Genomic DNA, 6,630 nt, shown 5'->3' with positions numbered 1-6,630 from the left:
TAGTGAGACAGTCACCGACCCAGGCGGTATATTCTAACTAGCCCCCAGCCTCAGACCGATCTTTTTTCAATATGCCACATTTTTATTCATTTTTTCCCCCCAAATCCTGACATGCAATCTAATGATGAACCAGACCCATTATTTTTGTTACGCCAGCAGGAAGAGATAGATCCCAGAACATGGTGCCTTCATAGAACCAACATTATCCCTCTATGTCAGAGGTGGGTAATATCCTGGCGGTGTGGGAGTCCAGAGGTGCATACAGAATGATGTCATTAATCCTACAGGGAAATCTCTCTCTCTCTCTCTCTCTCTCTCTCTCTCTCTCTCTACCTCCCTCTTTTTCCTTCTATAACTGGCAGTGGTGAAAATAGAGCCACATTTGCATGCTGCATGTGTTACCAGGTGGCTCTGTGGGCTTCTGGTACAAATTAGATTTCATGACAACAAGGGTGTTAGAGAGGGAAGAATAGTGGGAGCAAGCAGTTTGGTTTCATTTTGTTGCTGTTGTTGCTGTTGTTGTTGTTGTTGTGCATGTCTGTAGGAGTGCAATATAATCACAAATTATGCACTGTATCCGCTTCAGAAAAATAACTGGCTGTTTGTTATTGGTGGGAACATGACCTATGACAAACCTTGAACCTTTGTTGAAACATCTCAAAATCTTCAAGTTTGGTACAACAGAAGAAGGTATGCTGTAGCAAAATGAGCCATGATGAGGTAGTGGTGGGTGGGGTGACTGTACAAAGTCAGTGATCAGGGGATTCTTCTCGTCGCAGTCAACAACGTCTACCTTTAAGGAGAAGTGTTTTTTTCTTCTTCTTCTAGGTATGAGGACTTTGAGAATTACACATAGTCCAGATAGGAGAAAAAAATACTCAGGTTGTATTTTCATTAAATTGTAGTGGTGGAACATTATACGCATTGAACCAAAACAGTACGAGCGTCACGGTTCGGTGCATGAATTTACATGGAGAATACATGGTATGAAATTAAATAAAACTGGCATGCAAATTAATTAATGTAATGCGGAACTACTGTTAGACACAGGGACACCAAATCTGTTGCACCGCCTTAACTCTGAAGCTCTGATTGGCGCCTATGCAGCCGAGCTCCGCCTACAGTATGTATGAAGTTTTTTGTGATGACGACGGTCAAGTGAGTGAGTCAGACATAGCAGCACTATAAGGACGAGTATGACAAGTGGTGGCGACCCACAAAAGTTGGAGGACCCGCTTACCTCTTTAAGATTGCAAGTTTGGGAAAACTTTGGTTTCCCTCTCAGTTCCAGTATTACAGGCAAGAGAGACGAGGACTGTGTGGGCGTTGTTCAGCAGTTGTAGGGTAAGTAAGTGGGAATACAGCTAATATGCTAACGCATATCTGACACCATCACCCAGGGAACAATTAAGCAACAAACTGTGTATTCAAGAACACTTAAATCACTGTAAATTATGTTATATTAGACACAGAATGCTGGTGTAGATTGGTGTTACGTTTCCAGCGTCACAGCTCTGAACCGTAACGGTAGTTAGGACAGACGCCTTGTTTCTTCAGGCTAACTATATTAGCTTTAGCCAGGCAGGGAGCAGCTTTCTGTGGTATGGCTGGGAGACATTGTGATAACGTTGCATTAATTAGGTAATTTAGTTTATCTTTACAGTAAACGGGGATGCTGTATTTTCAGTTTCATAGCTGATTGTCTTATTTTGTTTACAAGATGGAGTCTGAAGATGATGTGGGGTACTTATTGTTTACAGTTTACATCTTACTTTACACACTTCAGGCTGTTGCTGCTAGCTTAGGGGAGAGACTGTATGACCTAGGTGGTACAGTCTGACACAAAAAATTGCCTTTTGCATTTTTGTTTAGCTTTTCCCTCCATTGTACCAAACTCGAACAGAACCATGATGTCTGAACAGAGATGTGAACCGAACAGTTCAATCCCTACTAAATGGTGACCTATTGATTAAATAAATGTGGATGAGGAGCCACACACACACACACACACACACACACACACACACACACACACACACAATCTGAGGTCTTCACCTTGACACTGGGTAAAGATGGGGTTGAAAAAGAAAAAAAAAACAGCTCTGAATGGGGGCTTAAACGCTTCAGACTTGACTTGAAAGAGAGCTATGTGCCTGTCTGGCCTGTTTCTACCCTAGAGGGTAGTGACATTGTCCGTTTCAGTGAACCTGGAACTGTAGCCTGAGTGCTCCAAATGGCTTTAACCACATTGTTTACCACCAGTTCCTAAACAGAGGACAGGAAGGAGCGTCTAGGTTAAAGGATGACATTAACATTCCTCATATATTTAATGTGGTCATGGCCTCGATCTCTCAGAGACAAAGAGAAGGGGCATCAAAGCGAAGACGGTGTTCATTTGGGTGGTCAGCGCACTTGTCGACCAGTATGTTGTCGACCAGTATCAAGAAGCAGAGCCTCCTGTCTTGTTTACCCCCAAATTCAACATTCCACCATCATTGATCCGTCTCTTCAATTAACGGCCAGGTTTGTCCCCAATCAATTCCTATCTCCCTTCTCCATTCCTCTCTCTCTCTCTCTCTCTCTGCCTTCTCCTTTCTTCATTTTTCACATTAGCCCCCCTCCCCTTCCCCTCCTTACTTACACGCTCCTACCTCACACCCTAAGGCCTTGGGGGTCACTCCCTGCAAGGTGATTCGTAAACAGCAGCTTGCGGAGAAATCAATACTTTATCAACAAGGCGCAACGGGTTTTTGCACTTATCCTATATGATCTTTGTGGTAAAGGCCCCCGAGAATCCATCTCCTCCTCTGGCTCGCTCCCTAAGCTCTGTTGCTAAGACAATCAGAAGAAAAGAGGGAGGGATGAAGAGAGGAGGAGGGGCCAAAGGAGAGAAGGAGAAAGGCGAAGGGAGAGGGGATTGTGCTAGGGTCTAGAGGCTCGCTGGTAGAGGGATTTGCTGCTCCGCTGCTTTTAGCATGATCTGCATCTGATTAAGGAGAGAGGGCAGAGTGTTGTCCTTCACCCCCATGCTCCCCTGTCCCACCATTATGTACCCTGGCACTAAGATCCATCATCCACCTACCACAGGCCTGGCTGCCATAGCCTAGGGACTTATTAGACTGCCCTGCTCTGTGCAACACAGCCCCACTCTGCATACCATGCAGGAAAAAAAAAAACATGCTGTATATTCACCATGATTCCCAATGACTCAATGAAGTCATCACAATACATACATAAAAGTATGCATTGGAGTTTTAACTTGAAGGTTCTGTGTGGGGAGCCTGGTCCTTTTTAACCACTTAAATATATACCTGTCTCAAGCCTCAGGCACCTCCAACAATGCTCATTATAATAATGAAAAAGTTAAACAAAATCTGAATCTTAGACAAACAAGTAGTACAAGTTAGGATATAGGATGAAATATAAACAAATAGCATGTTAATGAAGTAAACACTGTATAAAGCAGTGTAGATTATATTTACTGTACATAATGAGAAGTTCAGGATAAAGGAGAAATAACAAGTCCACCAAACCATACAACCATATAGGTTGTTCATTCCTACCCTCTAATGCGACCCATAGGAGCAGTTCATGAAATGGTTTCCGAAATATGACCCACAGGAGTGTTTGCCGTCCTAATATCTTTTAATATTATTTTCATATACATATATTATGACTCAAACTGCCATTTCAAAGCAAATCAGAAGCTGTAAATGTAACTTTCCTCAATTATTTCATGTTTGCATCATCTGACTACATCCTTAACCCACACACTTTCTTAAAGGTTAAATTGAGGAACTTAAAAAAAATGGTCATGGCACTAAAAAAAAACAGGAAAACTGGTCTCTCTCAAATGTATTGATGCAACCACTCATATCGCTTTTTACAAGCATCACAATGTTGATAAGTTGCACTTTAATTTAGCTCTAAATCACAAGCTTGTGAAGGAAGGTCTTGGTCTCCCTCCCAGCGGCTCCTGTCCAATAAGCCTGCATCAAACCCGTCAGACTGAGAGTGAAAAGTGGAGGAGCTTGGCATGTGCAAACATCAATCCTAAATTTCCAGCCTCAATACCATCATGACCTTGGTTTGGAATGACATCCATTTGCTGGCTGGCTGCACACATCTATTTGCAAATTGTATGGGCCAGGCTAATTTGTTTTTATGCACGTTTAGTCAAGAATGTGATGCCACGTTAGCTTTTGGGAGCACTGCCAATGTGATGTGGGGTTCCGAGTGACAGACAGAAAAGGGGTGATTGAGGATGATTGTTCTGCCGGTTGTGTTGATATATGAAAAGAAAGACCCACTGGTCCTGGAATGGGTTCACGGCAGATAGGAGTCCTTCTGGGACCACCTAAAGCTGAATATCATCATCTATGCACAGAAATAAACAATGACCTTTAGCTCAAATCCTATAGTGAAGACTGGTGCTGGGAGGAAGCCTAACAAATCTCTAAGTAGAGACCACTCTACCATGTCATAAAAAAGCATTATAAAACATTTTGAAAGTATCAATCATTCTGAGTGAAGAATATGTATGGACGAATAATGTGCATGATAAAAAAGCTTGTCAAGCCGGTTGGCAGTGCGTTCCTTTGACCTGCCAGCAAAACAATCGCTATGCCCTCACTAAACTGAAATGTAAACACAATTCATGCACAATTCATTCAAATAATTGCCTTCCTCATATCTGAATTGACCTCTCAGCTCTACACAGTCAACCTCAAGCTGTTGTTTCATTACCTCCTCAGCACAAAATTGAGTCTCAGGCCTAGTCCACACATACACAGGTATTATTATTTTTTAAATGTAGCTTCTTCTCTGGGTTTTGGCCACAAACATAACACAGTTTTAGGTCACTTGTAAACGGAGCTTTTTGAAACTTCAGCCAGGGTGAAGACTTTTAGAAATGCCATTTACGTGTTGTTGTCATATAGACAAGGAAAATAGACATGTGGACTTGTAACGTCAGAGTGTGCAACATTATCTATGCTTGCAATTTCAGATGCAAGAAATATATATACTGTGTATTGCGTTTTCATGTGAATGGAGATTTTTCCAACCAGTGGACAGGATTTTTTTTTTAAGTTAAACATGCCCGTGTACGTGTGAACTAGAAGTTAGGCTACATTCACAATACTACGTTTTCAATTAAAGATGGCGTTTTAAAGCCTGTAAGGCTGGATAGGGGATTTGTCGCAAAACACCTAAATAAGTGCTTGTCTACTGCATGTATATGCAACAGTTGCATTAATTCAACTGCAAAACAGCTGCTAGCATCGACAAGAGGTCTGAAATGGCTGTGATTCAAAATCCATGTTAAATTACCGGTAGTCAAGGCTGATGTTGTTTATTTTCTTTTGGAAAAGGGTCATGTGACGAATTAGGTAAGCACACGTTGTGACTAATAAAACCCAAGAAACTTAAAAGCAAACACTGGTGTCTATGTCAGCATTTCTTCCGTTCTGCCCATACAGACTACAATGCAACCCCGGAGTTTTTAAACTAAAACGTGGTCTGCAGCGTTTCCAATTTTTTTTGTTTCAGGGGCCTCTGACACGCCTGAGTAGTGTGGATGCAAGGCACATACTTAGCAAAAAGATATGAATCCTGAATTGTTTTAACACAAAAACCTTTTACTGGGGATGTAGCCTCTGGTACCTTTACCTTATACTCATATCAAAACCATGACTTTTCATTCACAGGAAAACATAATGAATCCCTACACATGACCTACCTTTACAGCAAATTTATAATGTAGCTGCAGTACACAGAGAGCAACCCCAGAGATAAGTCTTTATCATACACACACATGCACTGTATACACTCTCCCCCTCGCCCCTCATGTCCTACTATGACCAGGGTCCAGTTCACCCGGCTGACAAGAAGCCGTCTTCATATTACGTGACAGAAATAGTCCCTGTGACCCTCACATACACATTCTTTGAGGAGCTAGGACATGTACATTCATTCAAGTAAATACTGTCCATAACCTGAGGTGTGTTCTTTTCCACACGCCCCACACATAAGCACGTTGGGACGTTTAGGTGAAAAGGGTCAACCACAGATACTGTGCCCTCTCTATCTCTCTCTCTCATACATCCACACATACACACACCTAAAGATAAATGCACGCACATACTTCACTGACACACACTTCTGTACTGTACACTGAGGATTGTTTCAAAGTCTCTGCAAAGGTTACATAGGTCACATATGTCTTAACATGCTTCACAGTCTAGTTACAGAGCAGAAAGAAGAGACCACCTCTGCTACAGTAAAAGACTCTCTGTGACATGTTTGACATTGTTTGTGGTTAAAGAAATGTTGCCGTAAAGTTTTTCAAATGTAATGTTTGTATATTTTTATGACATTCAGTTTACCTCTATTGTATATGATAGTGGCAGCAAAAGTTAAATGAGTGTCTAGTTAAATGCATGCATATTATGTTTGCTTTTGTTCACTTACTTGCTCCATTACTAACACAGTCATTTAGAACTCTTTATTTATACGTAGCAAGAAAAAAACTTGGAACACTGGGAAAGTGAGAAAAAAAAACGTGTCCTGCCTCTGGGGTGTATACATACATACATATATATATATATATATATATATATATATATATAT

This window comes from Etheostoma spectabile, chromosome 2, assembly GCF_008692095.1.
Source record: "Etheostoma spectabile isolate EspeVRDwgs_2016 chromosome 2, UIUC_Espe_1.0, whole genome shotgun sequence".
Lineage (NCBI taxonomy): Eukaryota > Metazoa > Chordata > Actinopteri > Perciformes > Percidae > Etheostoma > Etheostoma spectabile.
This window is presented reverse-complemented; position numbering follows the sequence as displayed.